This window comes from Anomaloglossus baeobatrachus, chromosome 7 (assembly GCF_048569485.1).
Source record: "Anomaloglossus baeobatrachus isolate aAnoBae1 chromosome 7, aAnoBae1.hap1, whole genome shotgun sequence".
NCBI classification, from domain to species: Eukaryota; Metazoa; Chordata; class Amphibia; order Anura; family Aromobatidae; genus Anomaloglossus; species Anomaloglossus baeobatrachus.
This window is the reverse complement of record NC_134359.1, coordinates 217732756-217750461: the sequence shown is the minus strand read 5'-3', so window position 1 is coordinate 217750461 and position 17706 is coordinate 217732756. Positions and strand designations below refer to the sequence as shown.

At 47.7% G+C, this 17706-nt stretch overlaps 1 protein-coding gene across 1 annotated transcript in view; it reads right to left on the bottom strand.

Annotated features, from left to right (window-relative positions):
* LOC142245289 (4-aminobutyrate aminotransferase, mitochondrial-like) overlaps window positions 1-17298 on the bottom strand; it is a 192724-nt gene extending 175426 nt beyond the window's left edge. Inside the window, exon 1 of the mRNA XM_075317899.1 lies at window positions 17148-17298. The gene's annotated coding sequence lies outside the window, so the exon portion shown is untranslated. The remainder of the gene's footprint in view (window positions 1-17147) is intronic.
* Between the last annotated feature and the right edge of the window lie 408 nt (window positions 17299-17706).

Sequence of the window (17706 nt, the reverse complement as noted above, 5' to 3'; positions counted from 1 at the left end):
ACACAGTAAGGGCTCAGACGTCAGTTTTTCTCGCACGATTTTCACGGGTACCACTGAGAAAAGCTGATGAAACTGACCAACCTCTGATAGCAAAAATAGGCAAACCAACCAAACTAACAACGGCGCTTTGCAACACTGGGGTCCTGGGTTCACATCCCACCAAGGACAACATCTGCAAAGAGCTTATATGTTCCCCCAGTGTTTGTGTTTGTTTCTGCTGGGTACTCTTGTTTCCTCCCACACTTCAAAGATACTAAAAGGGACTTTAGATTGTGAGTTCCAATGGGGACAGTGATCATAATGTATGTAAAGTGCTGTGGAATATGACAGCACTCCATAAGCAATGCATAATAAACTAAACTCAGATAATACTCTGATAAAAAAAACACTGATGTAACTCAGACTGATTTTTACATGCAAGAAAAATCGCTGGCATCTGACTAAGCATTTAAGCAAATACTAAACACTGAAGGTCTCCATGCCTAACACTCAAAGTGTGCACCTCTTCTGAATCAAAAGCATGAAAAGCCTGCTCTAATATGCTTAAAAAAATATGCAGAAAACCAAAGAATTATTGAGGTTCTATAGGGCAATGAAACAAGACTGAAGTTTTTCAGGGTTCTGAATCAGCAGTATGTAGGAGGAAGAAAAAAGCTTATGCTAAAAAGAACACCTTGTCTATAGTGAAACATGGGAGTGACTCAGGGATACTGTGGGTCTTCTCTGAATCAGCAGTATGTAGGAGGAAGAAAAAAGCTTATGCTGTAAAGAACACACTGCCTACAGTGAAGCATGGAAGTAGCTCAGGGATTCTCTGGGTCTTCTATGAATCAGCAGTATGTTGGAGGAAGAATGAAGCTTATGCTGAAAAGAACACTCTGCCTACAGTGAAGCATGGAGGTGGCTCATGGATTCTCTGGGTCTTCTTTGTTTCACTGGTGCTTGAATCCTGTTATGTGTAGAGATTAAGATGGATTCAATCAAGTAATCAGGAAATCCTAAGAGAAAACATTGCGTTCTTTGTGAGAAAGCTGGTGCCTGTTTATGAATCACGTTTTCAGCAGGGCAAAACAGTCAATGGGGCTCTACTAAGTATTAAACATGCTTGTCATGAAGGGGAGTGAATAATTGTGAAACTACTCTAGTCATTAAAAGTGGCATTTTGGGTTGAATTTGGAGAAACTCTACAGTTATGAATCACTGACCATCCTTTAAAACATCTATATGCCTTACTAGCTAAAATACATGGGATTTTGCCTCATTTAGGCACCATAGCTCGCAAAGATGCAGCAAGCAGCACCCTGGCCACAAACAAAGGTTATGGTTTATCTTTAGGCAAACCAATATAGTTGTACAGGGGTAAACTTGATGTCTTCAGTAATAAAGTAGACAATTTTCTGCCTCCTCCGAGTGTACAGGATGCGGTATACAAAGCTCCTACTCAGAAGCATTATACACCAATTGTAACATTGCATACATTGTGGATCTAGTATAACGACGTCAGTCAGGTCAGGGGTAAGGAACAGAAATTCTCTTGATGCACATTTTCTTGTCATTTCATTAAAAAGCCCTTAGAGTGTCTAAGGATTAATGTCTAAAAGGAGCACTTGTACAGATGAGCGACTCCATTATCTACGTGATCCACTTCTGTAGCCCGGAGGGTTGTTCTGTTCTTGACCGAGAAAAGCAAATACAAACCTATGTATCTAAAAGACGCTCATAGCCATAAACCAGTATAATTTACTATAGCACAGCATACAAGGAAAATGACTGCTCTACAGAAGTCTTTCCCAGCGGACCTCACACTTAGCTCACGTGAAATACATGCTCTCTTGGGTGATCTCCATCTTGGCGCTCCTGTGAAATGCAGCTGGTGGCTGGCATCTTAGAAAACCAATATCTATACATAATACTGCAACACTTTTGCACTGAGAAGCAATCACACGACCGCAGGCTCAAGTCCGCTAGGTGGGACTAAGAAGGAAAAATCAAGAATAAAAAAAAAAAAAAAAAAAAAAAAAAGGCTTAAAAACATTTAAGCCTTGAAATAAATACAAAATAATAAACATTTTCCAACAAATATCTTTTGTTGTCAAAACTTTAGCTTTTCCGCAATAGGTTTTCATGTTTGGTGACACCCATTCATGCAACGGTTTACTTTGTTCTTATTGGAATGTGCAATTGTAGATTCAGACTGGAGGCAGCAAAACCAGAAAAAACCCGTATGGATTATATAAACATGTAACACATATTGTGGTTTGTTTAACCTTAGATTCCACAGACTACCCCCCTTTTACACTGATGACACCTTCACACCCCTTGGTGTTGTCTCTAGCAGCTTCATCAGGTTGACACCTGAAATGGTTTCCCAACAGTCTTGAAGTTCCCAGGGATGATGAGCACTTCTTGGCTGCTTTGCCTTCCAACTTATCCCAAACCATCTGATATGGATTGTGCTTAGGCGATTCTGTAGATCAGGGGTGGGCAATTAATTTTCCCATGGGGCCGCATGAGAAATTGGGATGGTTTTAGAGGGCCGGACTAATATAATTAACTCGGTTATATATATATATATATATATATATATATATATATATACACATACACGCATATATACTGTGCGTGTATAATATATATACACATACACACAATGTATACATACACACACACAATCCCCATATACTACATCACTACACCCGCCACATATTACACCTGTAATATACATCAGTGTACATCCCACCTGTAATAAACTACACCTCTATATACTATACCACTATATATTACATCACTACACCCCTATATACAACTGTAATATGCTACATCACTATATACTACACCTGTAATAAACTGCAGCACATCACTATATACTACACCTGTGATAACTTACATCACTACACCCCTATATACTACACTTGTATTATACTACATCACTACACCCCTATATACTACACTTGTATTATACTACATCACTACACCCCTATATACTACACTTGTATTATACTACACTCCTATATACTACACCTGTATTATACTACACCACTACACCCCTATAAATACCTGTATTATACTACACCACTACAACTGTAATATACTACACCACTACACCCCATATACACCTGTAATATACTACACCACTACACCCTTATATACACTTGTAATATACTACACCCCTATATACACCTGTATTATACTACACCCCTATATACACCTGTATAATACAGGTGTATATAGTGGTGTAGTATAATACAGGTGTATATAGGGGTGTAGTATAATACAGGTGTATATAGGGGTGTAGTATAATACAGGTGTATATAGGGGGTGTAGTATAATACAGGTGTATATAGGGGTGTAGTGGTGTAGTATAATACAGGTGTATATAGGGGTGTAGTATAATACAGGTGTATATAGGGGTGTAGTATAATACAGGTGTATATAGGGGTGTAGTGGTGTAGTATAATACAGGTGTATATAGGGGTGTAGTATAATACAGGTGTATATAGGGGTGTAGTATAATACAGGTGTATATAGGGGTGTAGTGGTGTAGTATAATACAGGTGTATATAGGGGTGTAGTATAATACAGGTGTATATAGGGGTGTAGTATATTACAGGTGTATATAGGGGTGTAGTATATTACAGGTGTATATAGGGGTGTAGTGGTGTAGTATAATACAGGTGTATATAGGGGTGTAGTGGTGTAGTATAATGCAGGTGTATATAGGGGTGTAGTATAATACAGGTGTATATAGGGGTGTAGTGGTGTAGTATAATACAGGTGTATATAGGGGTGTAGTATTATACTACACTCCTATATACACCTGTATTATACTACACCACTACACACCTATAAAACAACACCACTACACCCCCCCCATATACCACACCTGTAAAACTACATTCCCATATACTAAACCACTACACCCCAAATATTTGTCAAAAGTTACCCCTCTCCCCCAGCCCCCCGCCTGCCCGCCCCCATTGTCCCCGCAGGTTACTAGTAACCACTCACCTCTCTTCTTATCGTTCCCGTCCTCAGACACCTCCGTACGAGCCCCCCGCTGAGCTGCTTCTCCTTCACATGGCCAGGCTGTGCCGACGCTGTATTCCTAGGAGCCCCCGCCGCTGCCTCTCTCCATACGGCCCCCGCCTCTGCAGCTTCTCCTGCCGGGCAGGAACTTTTCAAATGACACACGCGCGCCGTACTGACGATATCAGGGCGCGCGTGTGTCACAGAGAAAAGTGTCGGGCAAGGAACAGAGGAGAGATTCCTGCGTTCCGCTGCCTACACTGTGCCGAGCTTCAGGATCTGTCCTCTGTTTCCTGCCCGACACGCAGCGTGTGATGAGGGTCAGGGCCGGCTCCAGGTTTTTGTGGGCCCCGGGCGGAAGAGTCCCAGTGGGCCCCATCAACACGCAGACACACATACATATTTAAAAACAAACTCCCAAAAATACATAAAAAAAAAACGGACACATCTATACAGCCATATACACTGACATACCTAGATACACATTATACATGCCTACAGACACACAGCTCTGCTGCATACATACAGACACACATAGCTCTGCTACACACACATAGCTCTGCTGCATACATACAGACACACACAGCTCTGCTACACACACATAGCTCTGCTGCATACATACAGACACACATAGCTCTGCTACAGACACACATAGCTCTGCTACAGACACACATAGCTCTGCTACAGACACACATAGCTCTGCTACATACATACATAGCTCTGCTACATACATACACACATAGCTCTGCTACATATATACATACAGACACATAGCTCTGCTACATACACACATAGCTCTGCTACATACATACATAGCTCTGCTACATACATACATAGCTCTGCTACATACATACACACATAGCTCTGCTACAGACATACACACATAGCTCTGCTACATACATGCATACATAGCTCTGCTACATACATACACACATAGCTCTGCTACATACATACACACATAGCTCTGCTACATACATAGCTCTGCTACATACATACATAGCTCTGCTACATACATACATAGCTCTGCTACATACATACACACATAGCTCTGCTACAGACATACACACATAGCTCTGCTACATACATGCATACATAGCTCTGCTACATACATACACACATAGCTCTGCTACATACATACACACATAGCTCTGCTACATACATACACACATAGCTCTGCTACATACATGCATACATAGCTCTGCTACATACATGCATACATAGCTCTGCTACATACATGCATACATAGCTCTGCTACATACATACACACATAGCTCTGCTACATACATACACACATAGCTCTGCTACATACATAGCTCTGCTACATACATACACACATAGCTCTGCTACATACATACATAGCTCTGCTACATACATACACACAGCTCTGCTACATACATACACATAGCTCTGCTACATACATAGCTCTGCTACATACATACACACATAGCTCTGCTACATACATACACACATAGCTCTGCTACATACATAGCTCTGCTACATACATACACACATAGCACTGCTACATACACACATAGCACTGCTACATACAGACACACATAGCTCTGCTACATATATACATACAGACAGACACACACGCGGCTCTGGGGCCCAGCACATACGGCACCGGGGAGGTGGGGGGGGGTTGGGGGGTTTGCAGGGAATACACCTAGGGGGGGAGAAGAGCCCATACAGCTCACCAGGGCCCATAAATCGGGGGGTGGGGAGGGCACATACCGCTCAGGTCACGGTGGAGAGGGGGCCCACACAGAGCCGGAAAGAAGCACTGTGCTGGGGGTCGCTGGATGGCACTGCAACTCTCATCTGTGGGATGAGCAGGACGCCGGCCGGTAGCTCCGCCCACAGATGAAGTTCAACCAGGAAGTCTTTGCTCCTTAAAGGGACGGCGCCGCAGATTCCTGCCGAGGACTGCGGTCCCCGGAACTCGGCCCGGGGACAGCAGAACTAAGGCGAGTGGGCCCTGGCCAAGGGGCACCAGAACTGACGAGGCCGAGTGGGCCCCCCCGGCTCTCAAGGGCCCCGGCATTTGCCCGGGCACTGATGAGGGCAATCTGACTACACGCCTCCCGGAGCCTGGAGCTCCGGACAACAGGTCAGATTGCCCTCATCAGTGACCGGCCAGCAAGGACGCCCTGAGCCAGGCGGGCCGGTCACAGAGAGTAGGCGGGCCAGATGTGGCCCGCGGGCCGCCCCTTGCCCAGGTCTGCTGTAGATCATGTCATCTGTCACAAAACTGCCACCCTCTTTATCTGGGTCACATAGCCCTTACATAATCTGGAGGTATTTGGGGCCATTGTCCTGTGGTAACACAAATGAGATTGATTGATCCAAAAATATTAAATTTTGACCCAATTGACCAGTCTAGAGTTTTGTTAATCTAAAGTCAGAGTACTTGGTCCAAAGAAGTATCCTCCTCTTTGTGGTCCCAAGTAGTGGATTCCTTGCGAGAAGTAAATTTTTTACAGTCTACTCTGGACAACTGATGACAAGATGTGTCTGCTACTTGTCTGTGCATCATGTATTAAGTCTGGTACATGAGGAGCTGTTAATCTGCATTTTCTGAAGCTTGTAACTATGACCTTATCTTCTACAACAAAGCTGATTCTTGGTTTTCCTTTCCTAGAGTGGTCCTTAGAACCAATGTAAACATAGTGATTGATGGCTTTCATGCACTTGAAGATACCTTCAAAGTTCTAGCAATTTTCCAGACTGCCTGGCCTTCATGCCTTTAAGTAATGCTGGAATGTGGTTGTCCATTACTCAGTTGAGTGGTTCTCACTATATTCTGATTTAGAATAGTGGTGGAATAAAGGCCGCTTTACACGCTGCAATATTGTTACCGATATCGCTAGCGTGTGTACCTGCCTCCATCGGTTGTGCGACACGGGCAAATCTTTGCCCGTGGCGCACAACATCGCTCAGACCCGTCACACTACTTACCTACTTAGCGACGTCGCTGTGACCGGCGAACTGCCTTCTTTCTAAGGGGGCGGTTCGTTCGGTGTCACAGCGACGTCACTAAGCGGGCACCCAATAGAAGCGGAGGGGCGGAGAGGAGCGGGACATAACATCCCGACCACCTTCTTCTTTCCTCATTGCCGGCGGCCGCAGGTAAGGTGAGGTTCCTGCGGTGTCACACATAGCAATGTGTGCTGCCGCAGGAACGATGAACTACATCGTACACGCAGCAGCAACGATAATTGGGAATAGGGGGGCATGTCACAGATTAGAGATTTTGAACATTTTTGCGATTATTCAAAATCGCTCATAGGTGTCACACGCAACGACATCGCTAACGCGGCCGGATGTGCGTCACCAATTCCGTGACCCCAATAAGATCGCTTGAGTGATGTCGTAGCGTGTAAAGCGGCCTTAAGTCTCAGCACTGTAAGGAACTGTGACCAACAGTGACTCTGCAAAACACACCTGATGGTCACACTTTCCACAAATAACTCCTGACAAGGCATTACTGTTTATTGGAAGATTTCTACTACTTGATGAAGCTGTAACAGCCATTGTGCTTAGTTTCACACGTGTTTCTTCACTTTGTGTTTCCGTATGTGTCACTTTGTGGTTTCTCTGCCTTCAGTCTGAATCCACTTTGTGCATATTGCAATAAAAACAAGAAAGAAACAACAGCTCTGTCCAAACATTTGATGGGTACTGCAAGTCTGATGGTGCTTGAAACATAGCAACCATCTATGACATCGCCTATCCCAGCCGTCCTCTACTACTCAGTGATGTGGGGTGCGTGGATCAGGACCTGGCTTACAAAGAAGAAAAAAGATATACCAGAAAAAAGGGATCACCAATACAATAATATATGTGAAAAACAAGATTTTATAATATTTCAAGGAAACACTGTGGACATATCACAGCTCCAGGGAGAGGCAGGAGCACACAAACAAACAATTAAAAACATTTAAAAAGCCAGATGGCAAGGTTCCCCGACACGCCAGCCTCCAAAAATTATAGAGATATTATAGGGTACCCCTCACAGAACAATCAATCTCCACAAATGATGATGTGCAGGTAACAACGCTTCAGGGCAAGATGGTTTAAATATCAGTAAAAATACAAAAAAACAAAAAAATTCTTCTTATATAGTAAGCAATATATCAACAGGTAAATAATATAATAGACCCAATGAAACCTACTAGCTACACCCAGTAGAATATCTCACACGTTTTGCTGAAACCACAGATATTGAAAAAGGGTTAACTAGTGAAACCCATAAAGCATGAGGCACAATGTCTGCTCTAAAAGTGCTGGTGATAAATTGTTTGGTTGCCAAAATGTAGCTGGTATGCCCAAGATATAAATCTAGAGGAGAGGACAGAAACGGTATACTGGGCACGCTATGATGTAATGGCAGACCTAGGTCACAGACCCCTGATAGTAGATGAGCGGTTACCTAAAACGCATAACAGAATTCATATCGGTGCAGAGTCTGAGTCAGGTGTATGGGTAGCGTGGACGATCATCCAGATAAATAACAGGACCATACTTATACCTGACAGACCTGCAGCAATACCAGGGAGAGAGAGGAGGGTAGGTACAAAGGAGGAGGTAGACGGCGTGTGTCCCTGGGTTATGCATTTTAGGTAACCGCTCATCTACTATCAGGGGTCTGTGACCTAGGTCTGCCATTACATCATAGCGTGCCCAGTATACCGTTTCTGTCCTCTCCTCTAGATTTATATCCTGGGCATACCAGCTACATTTTGGCAACCAAACAATTTATCACCAGCACTTTTAGAGCAGACATTGTGCCTCATGCTTTATGGGTTTCACTAGTTAACCCTTTTTCAATATCTGTGGTTTCAGCAAAACTTGTGTGATATTCTACTGGGTGTAGCTAGTAGGTTTAATTGGGTCTATTATATTATTTACCTGTTGATATATTGCTTACTATATAAGAAGCATTTTTTTGTATTTTTACTGATATTTAAACCATCTTGCCCTGAAGCGTTGTTACCTGCACATCATCATTTGTGGAGATTGATTATTCTGTGAGGGGTATCCTATAATATCTCTTATAATTTTTGGAGGCTGGCGTGTCGGGGAACCTTGCCATCTGGCTTTTTAGGCCATGTGCGCACTAGAAATGTGAAGTTTCTCAAGAAAATTTCTCGAGAAACTTCTGGGAGTGAAAGATTTCCGGACCTCCGGAAAAAATCCGCAACAAATCCGCATGCGGATTTGCCGCGGATTAGCCGCGATTTTCCCGCGGGTGGTTCCCTGCGGATTTCTGCAGGCTGTACTGCCAAAATCCGCAGGGTACCTGCGGAAATAATGGACATGTTCATTTTCTCAAGAAAGTTTCTCGAGAAATTCTTCTCGCGGAAATTTCTTGAGAAAAATCCGCACCAGTGCGCACAGCTATTTTTTTTTTCCATAGAATTTGCTGGGAAATGTCTGCACAAAGATTGCAGACATTTCTCAAGAAATTTCCGCGGCAAATCCGCGGGTAAATCCGCGGGTAAAAAGCTCTAGTGCGCACATAGCCTTAAATGTTTTTAATTGTTTGTTTGTGTGCTCCTGCCTGTCCCTGGAGCCGTGATATGTCCACAGTGTTTCCTTGAAATATTATAAAATCTTGTTTTTCACATATATTATTGTATTGGTGATCCCTTTTTTCTGGTATATCTTTTTTCTTCTTTGTATGCTCACTATTATATACCTGGAGATCCCATTTGGTGGTGCCCTTTCTATCTCTTTTGCTGATCAGTACCTGGCTGACACAGCAATGCACAGCAAAGAAAAGTGGATATTTAATAGTCCGCAAGACACATAAAAGACCTTATCAGAAGAAAGTGATCCGCACGCATACTGCTACAGAAGCCTTGGGGACAGCGATGTGTCCTGAAAGGTTCCCTTTAGTTTTGATACTTTCTAGATTTTCGTATACAATTTATTTTTTTTTAGTCCTCCTCTTGTGGGAATGCAGATATGGTAGACCTAAGGCCTTGTGCGCACTGGGAAATGAAATTTCCTTGAGAAAATTCCGCATGCTCTCAAAGATTACCGCACCCGCGGTAAAAAAACGCGGGAAACCGCACCCGAAAACCGCATGCGGTTTGCTGCGGTTTTACCGCGGTATTATTCGCGGTATTGCCGCGTGCGGGTTGGGATGTGCTTTATTGCATTCAATGCAATAAAGCACATTGAAAAAAAAAAAAAGAAAAAAAAAGTCATTTCATTCTGAGATAGTAGATAGAAGAATAGATAGAGGGATAGATAGACAGACACAGAGGGATAGATAGATAGATGACAGATCGCTGCATTTCCCACGGTCGGCAGTGAGTTCACATTACCGGCCGTGGGAAATGACCGGTAATTACCTCTGCTGTCTGCTGCTTTCATTCAGCGTTGTGTCTGTGACAGTCGCGGCTGGATGGAAGCAGCGCAGGACCTGTGGATTACGCCGGAGCTTTGTTTGGGGGGGTTAATAAAATGGTGAACGAGGCTTGTTTGTTTTATTTAAAATAAAGGATTTTTCTGTGTCTGTGTTTTTTTCACTTTACTTACGGGTTGATCATGTCAGCTGTCACATAGACGCTGCCATGATCAAGCCTGGAGTTAATGGCGGTGATCCACCACCACCATTAACCCCTTGTATTACCTTGCTGCCACTGCTACACGGTGGCAAGAAGAGCCGAGGACACTCCGGTAGTGCCGCATAATGCATGCGACAGTGCCGGGGCAGCTGCGGCTGATATTCTCGGCTGCCGGAGGGGAAGTGAGGCAGGGGACATTATCCCTGCCCCTCTCCCTCCCCAGCCTGAGAATACCGGGCCGCCGCTGTGTGCTTACCTCGGCTGGAAGGTAAATATGCAGCGGAGCCCACGTTCTTTGTTTTCTTTCTATGTGTGTTCTATGTCTGTGATGTGTGTTCTGTGTCTGTGTGTCTGTGATCTGTGTGTTTGTTTACTCTCTGCACGGCTTCCTCTTCCTGTAATGACATCACTTCCCTGCAAAACCGCAGACAAGCGATGCACATTACCGGAGGTAAACCGCGAAATACTGCAGGGAATAACGCAGGAAAACGCAGTGAACCGCACAGAATTTGCTGCCTGCGTTATTCCCTGCGGGATTTCATGATTAACATTGGAGTCAATGGAGTGAAATCCCGCAGCGATGTGCGGAAAAGAAGTGACATGCACTTGTTTTTGCTGCGGGATTCCCACAGCAAAACATGCAGCTGTCAAATTCCGCCCAGTCCACACAGGATTTTTTTTCTCCATAGGATTTGCTGGTGATTCACTGCAGAGATGTTATGAACATTTTCTGCAGCGAAACATGCAGCAAATCCGCGGAAAATCCGCGGCAAAATCCGGTAAGTGCGCACATAGCCGAGGGAGTACTCTGGATTGCGGATTAGGGGGTTACATTAGGCCCCTGGCTGCAATAACTACACCATCGCCTTGTAGGTCAGATCAGATAGATCAGTCCCTATTCCTTAGGGCATCGAAGTGCAGCAACCAGTCTACATCACCTCACCTGACATTCCTATTCCATGGCACCGAATAGCAAGGGAGGTTTTTTAGGTAGATTATTGCACTACCGATGCCAAAATGGTGGCCATCTTGGACAGAGGAACGGTGTCCTCAGAGAATGAGGCATCTGGAAGCAAACAGAGGGCTCCAAGTTGGTGACAAAACATGTGAAATGAATGGTCACTTTTCAGCCCCAGGAAAGAGAATGGTTTAAAGAGTTATTTTTAAGATTTAAAGATATCACCTATCCGGCTGCTGGATCTCACCCAATTCTGGGAACAAGCAATCTCTGCTCTACTCCTCTATGGGACTGGCCAGAGACAGCGGTGTACAGCACCCAGGGCTCGGAGTCCTACAGATCTACCACATATCCCCTATCCCTGGGGTAAACGGAAGGGTTGGTACTATATAGACCACCTTTAGAGAATTCGTAAGAAGTGTGGATACTACTGGCAACCAACTGGGAAATAACTCACAGACTTGACTTTCCCACACGGCAGCCAGCAGCACTCCCCCACCAGAAGGACAAAGTGGTCAACACCAAGGAATCCAATGTGGTACAATCCATAGCATGAGAAAAGAAGACCACGTCCAAAGGCATGGTCAAAATAAGAAACGCCAGGGTTTATTCCACCCATTACATATTAACTACGTTTTGACCTGACAGGTCTTCATCAAGCATAGATAATATGGAACCCCCATAATTACTACATAAATCACAAGATCCAAGCCCTTAGTCCCAAAACAGTGAATCAGGTGCTCAGGATTTACCTATTACTACAACAAATTGGAATACATAGGAATAATAGAAAAGACTCTTACATTGGTGGACTGGGTCCATGTGTGACGCCCTGGGCAAGCCAGGGGGTCACAGGTCATCACACCACCACACCCTACATCCCAGTCAGGAACACCAAAGCTACTAAAATCCTTGTTGCCTTCCTCCAGGGGCTGATGTTCACACCATGGGGTGGGCCAGGCTGTTGGCTCCGCCCACCGAGGAGTTCACAGCTCTGGAGGCGGGAAGAACGAGTTCAGTTAAGCTAGGGGAGTGAAGTAGAAGGAAGTGGTAGAGGAGCTAGGTGAAAGTGAAGTAGTAGTGGAGCAAAGAAGAAAAGAGTAAAAGTGAGCGTAGAAAGACCTGAAGTTGGTCCGGCTAAGTGCAGGACAGTGTCAGCAAGGTCAGCAACAGCGGTGATCGTCTGGAGGGGGACTGCTCGGAGGTTGCTGGAAGGACCGCGGACGGGTAGTGGCCCGGCGGTCTGGAGCAGTATACGAAGGACAGTCAGCACCAGGGCAGGGGCCTCTCGGACCCCGGCAAGGCTAGGAGTCGCCATAATTTGCCGAATCCGTCAGTGAAGGGGACGTCGATCCCCCAACAGCCAAGTCCCGACTGAAGGCAAAAGTCCAACCATTAAGGAGGAACACCGCCACCGCCAGGGCACCAGTTCCTCGGGGCCAGCGTCTGCGGGCAAAGCAGGGCTCCTCCGGCCCATATCTAAGCCGGGGAGCGGGTTACCGGTGGGAACCCATCGCTACCAACATAGAAACACTAGGTGCAGGTCAAAGGGACATCACCGTTACCTACTGGGAGAGCAAGTGCAGCCGTCCGTGGGAACCGTCTTTCCAGCCGTGTGGTTTACCGTAAAACTGTGTCAACGTCTCAGGCTGAGTGAGTACCACAGTGCCGCAAGGCACAGCGCTGCCCCCGCGTCCCTGCACCCCACCAAGCCCTGCATCTCCCACCTCCTCACCGGGCCCCGGGACAACCAACCCCCCTACCCACGGAGGGGAGGACTAACATCTAGCTGCTCCATACCATCGCTCCTGGGATTCCCATAAAGAGCAGCGGTGGTGTCCACAATCACCACAACCGTGGGTGGCGTCACAGACAATCTCCATTATCAAATCCCCTTTTACTGTGGAGCCTGGGATCACAGACCGGGTCACGCTACCGTGATACCCACAGAAGTGACTCTGTGGCCCGGATCGGAGTACCCCTGGTCCCCGGGCGACACACATGTATCTTTGATAAGTGCATGCGCCAGTGTCAAATGATCACAACTGCGCAAGCGTCTGTCAGCTAATAGAGGGCTACAGTTGAGAGATGGCTATAGTAACCATTACCAGACAAGTTCGGCTAGCTGACCATGGATTTCTGGCTCTTCAAGATGGAACTAATGAAATTCACTTCATCAACGCATCCAAAAGGTCCCAAAGAGTGTAAAATGGACAGAGTACAGCGCATCATGCACGACAAGGGGTCTCCAGACCTGAACTCAACAACATGATATAAGCCCAAGAGAGCATCAGGTTCTGGCCGGCCCATGCATTGGGGTCCATATATAGAATATGAGATCAGTTGGGGGGGGGGGGGGGGTCGAACCTGGATAATTTCCATCAGTCATCTGGAAACATTGTGCAGAGCCAGAGCAGCGCCTTACACCGTACAGTGGCCGTTCTCAGGTACTGCAGATCCCCTCCTATTCCTTTCACTAGAGGCTGAGCTGCAGTACCTGGCAGCGGCATACATGGCGATTTCCCATACGTACACTGTTTACATCTAGCATTCTAGGTGGAGAGTCAGTGTATCACAGTAGCCGAAATGTGTTTGTGATTTTATCAAATCTCATCAAAGCGTTGCAAAAAAAAATTCTGTGTACAGTATGCAGCACCCACCGAAAAAACATCCAGAATAACCAGGCTCTACAGGCCACACACACACACACACACACACACACACACACACAACATGGCACTAGGTTTCCGATTCCTAATCGAGAACCACATGTGCACAAGATACCGGCCATTACAGGGGGCAGCAGTCACATGTAATCATCTAGATTCCTGGTTACCACATAGCAGGCATCATGGTGCTGAATTCCTCTAAGCAACCACTACCACCGCTCTAGCCACTCATCATCATCATCATCATGCTGGCCTGGGCTCTAGGCAGTAGGCACCCATCGTCATCATGATCCTGGCAGGGCTCTAGGCACCCGTCATCATCATCCTGGCAGGGCTCTAGGCACCCGTCATCATCATCCTGGCAGGGCTCTAGGCACCCGTCATCATCATCCTGGCAGGGCTCTAGGCACCCGTCATCATCATCCTGGCAGGGCTCTAGGCACCCGTCATCATCATCCTGGCAGGGCTCTAGGCACCCGTCATCATCATCCTGGCAGGGCTCTAGGCACCCGTCATCATCATCCTGGCAGGGCTCTAGGCACCCGTCATCATCATCCTGGCAGGGCTCTAGGCACCCGTCATCATGATCCTGGCAGGGCTCTAGGCACCCGTCATTATGATCCTGGCAGGGCTCTAGGCACCCGTCATCATCATCCTGGCAGGGCTCTAGGCACCCGTCATCATCATCCTGGCAGGGCTCTAGGCACCCGTCATCATGATCCTGGCAGGGCTCTAGGCACCCGTCATCATGATCCTGGCAGGGCTCTAGGCACCCGTCATCATGATCCTGGCAGGGCTCTAGGCAGCCGTCATCATGATCCTGGCAGGGCTCTAGGCAGCCGTCATCATGATCCTGGCAGGGCTCTAGGCAGCCGTCATCATGATCCTGGCAGGGCTCTAGGCACCCGTCATCATGATCCTGGCAGGGCTCTAGGCACCCGTCATCATGATCCTGGCAGGGCTCTAGGCACCCGTCATCATGATCCTGGCAGGGCTCTAGGCACCCGTCATCATGATCCTGGCAGGGCTCTAGGCACCCGTCATCATGATCCTGGCAGGGCTCTAGGCACCCGTCATCATGATCCTGGCAGGGCTCTAGGCACCCGTCATCATGATCCTGGCAGGGCTCTAGGCACCCGTCATCATGATCCTGGCAGGGCTCTAGGCACCCGTCATCATGATCCTGGCAGGGCTCTAGGCACCCGTCATCATGATCCTGGCAGGGCTCTAGGCACCCGTCATCATGATCCTGGCAGGGCTCTAGGCACCCGTCATCATGATCCTGGCAGGGCTCTAGGCACCCGTCATCATGATCCTGGCAGGGCTCTAGGCACCCGTCATCATGATCCTGGCAGGGCTCTAGGCACCCGTCATCATGATCCTGGCAGGGCTCTAGGCACCCGTCATCATGATCCTGGCAGGGCTCTAGGCACCCGTCATCATGATCCTGGCAGGGCTCTAGGCACCCGTCATCATGATCCTGGCAGGGCTCTAGGCACCCGTCATCATGATCCTGGCAGGGCTCTAGGCACCCGTCATCATGATCCTGGCAGGGCTCTAGGCACCCGTCATCATGATCCTGGCAGGGCTCTAGGCACCCGTCATCATGATCCTGGCAGGGCTCTAGACACCCGTCATCATGATCCTGGCAAAGCTCTAGGCACCCGTCATCATGATCCTGGCAGGGCTCTAGGCACCCGTCATCATGATCCTGGCAGGGCTCTAGGCACCCGTCATCATGATCCTGGCAGGGCTCTAGGCACCCGTCATCATGATCCTGGTAGGGCTCTAGGCACCCGTCATCATGATCCTGGTAGGGCTCTAGGCACCCGTCATCATGATCCTGGTAGGGCTCTAGGCACCCGTCATCATGATCCTGGTAGGGCTCTAGGCACCCGTCATCATGATCCTGGCAGGGCTCTAGGCACCCGTCATCATGATCCTGGTAGGGCTCTAGGCACCCGTCATCATGATCCTGGCAGGGCTCTAGGCAGCCGTCATCATGATCCTGGCAGGGCTCTAGGCACCTGTCATAATGATCCTGGCAGGGCTCTAGGCACCTGTCATAATGATCCTGGCAGGGCTCTAGGCACCTGTCATAATGATCCTGGCAGGGCTCTAGGCACCTGTCATAATGATCCTGGCAGGGCTCTAGGCACCCGTCATCATGATCCTGGCAGGGCTCTAGGCAGCCGTCATCATGATCCTGGCAGGGCTCTAGGCACCTGTCATAATGATCCTGGCAGGGCTCTAGGCACCTGTCATAATGATCCTGGCAGGGCTCTAGGCACCTGTCATAATGATCCTGGCAGGGCTCTAGGCACCTGTCATAATGATCCTGGCAGGGCTCTAGGCACATGTCATCATGATCCTGGCAAAGCTCTAGGCACATGTCATCATGATCCTGGCAGGGCTCTCATCATCAAGCTCATCATTATCATCACACTTGACTAGATGCTGTGCAATCATCACTTGGCTGTATCATCCGTACACCGGGCTCCGGGCAGTCATCATCACCTTGGATGGGACCCGGGCTCTGTGACTTTATCCTCCAGTAACCATGGTTCTGTGCACACATGCTTAGGTGAGACCTTCTCTATAATGAGTGGGGTCCAGACACAGACCCCCATCGCACACACAGCCCATCATACATACACATCACCAACTGCAGCATTGCTGGGACCTGTAGTGCCCCCGCTCCTCCCGCACGATGTCAAGGACACTGCACCCCGATATGATCAGGGTGCGCTCTGCTCAGTGTGATCCGGAGCAGCAATGCCTGTATACCGGGCTGCACCAGTGATGAGCGGAGCCCCGGGACCGCGGCTGTCTGCACGGATCTGCGGGCACATAACGGTCCCTGATGTGCGGCTCCCCATGGCTCCGGACAGCCGCTCACCCTCCTTCCCTCCTCACCTTGCCGTGCGCTGCGGAGACTCCCGGCCGCTCCGATCTGCAGAGCTGACAGGCGCCACCCGGTTACGGGCAGTTCTATCGCTGGCAGCTCCAGCAGTTCTGCTCGGCGATCACCTCGTGACGTCAGAAGATCACATGACAGAAGGGTCACATGGTCCGAGACTCGGGGCTTGTATTTTGGGGGACCGGAGTGACGTCACTACTGGGATTTCAGCAGTGAGGACAGGACGGGGTGCAGCAGGCTGGAGGGCCGCCTCAGCCATACAGGGACCCCACTCATCCCATAGAGTGCAGTGCGGTCCCATCAGTCAGACCCCAGGCTCAGCAGTGCTGCGGGAGGTGGTAACTGGCTTTCACCTGAGAACCCTTGGATTAAATGTACAGATATAGATTGCTATGTTAAGAATTGGATTGGATGCGACACAGAAGATCCGCATAGGACACTTTTTTTTTGCAGATCCATACACTGGAGATGAAAATTAGAGAACATACAATTTCCTAGATGTTGCGGTCACTGTGTATTCCTATGTGATTATATCCTAACATCAGGACGACGCAG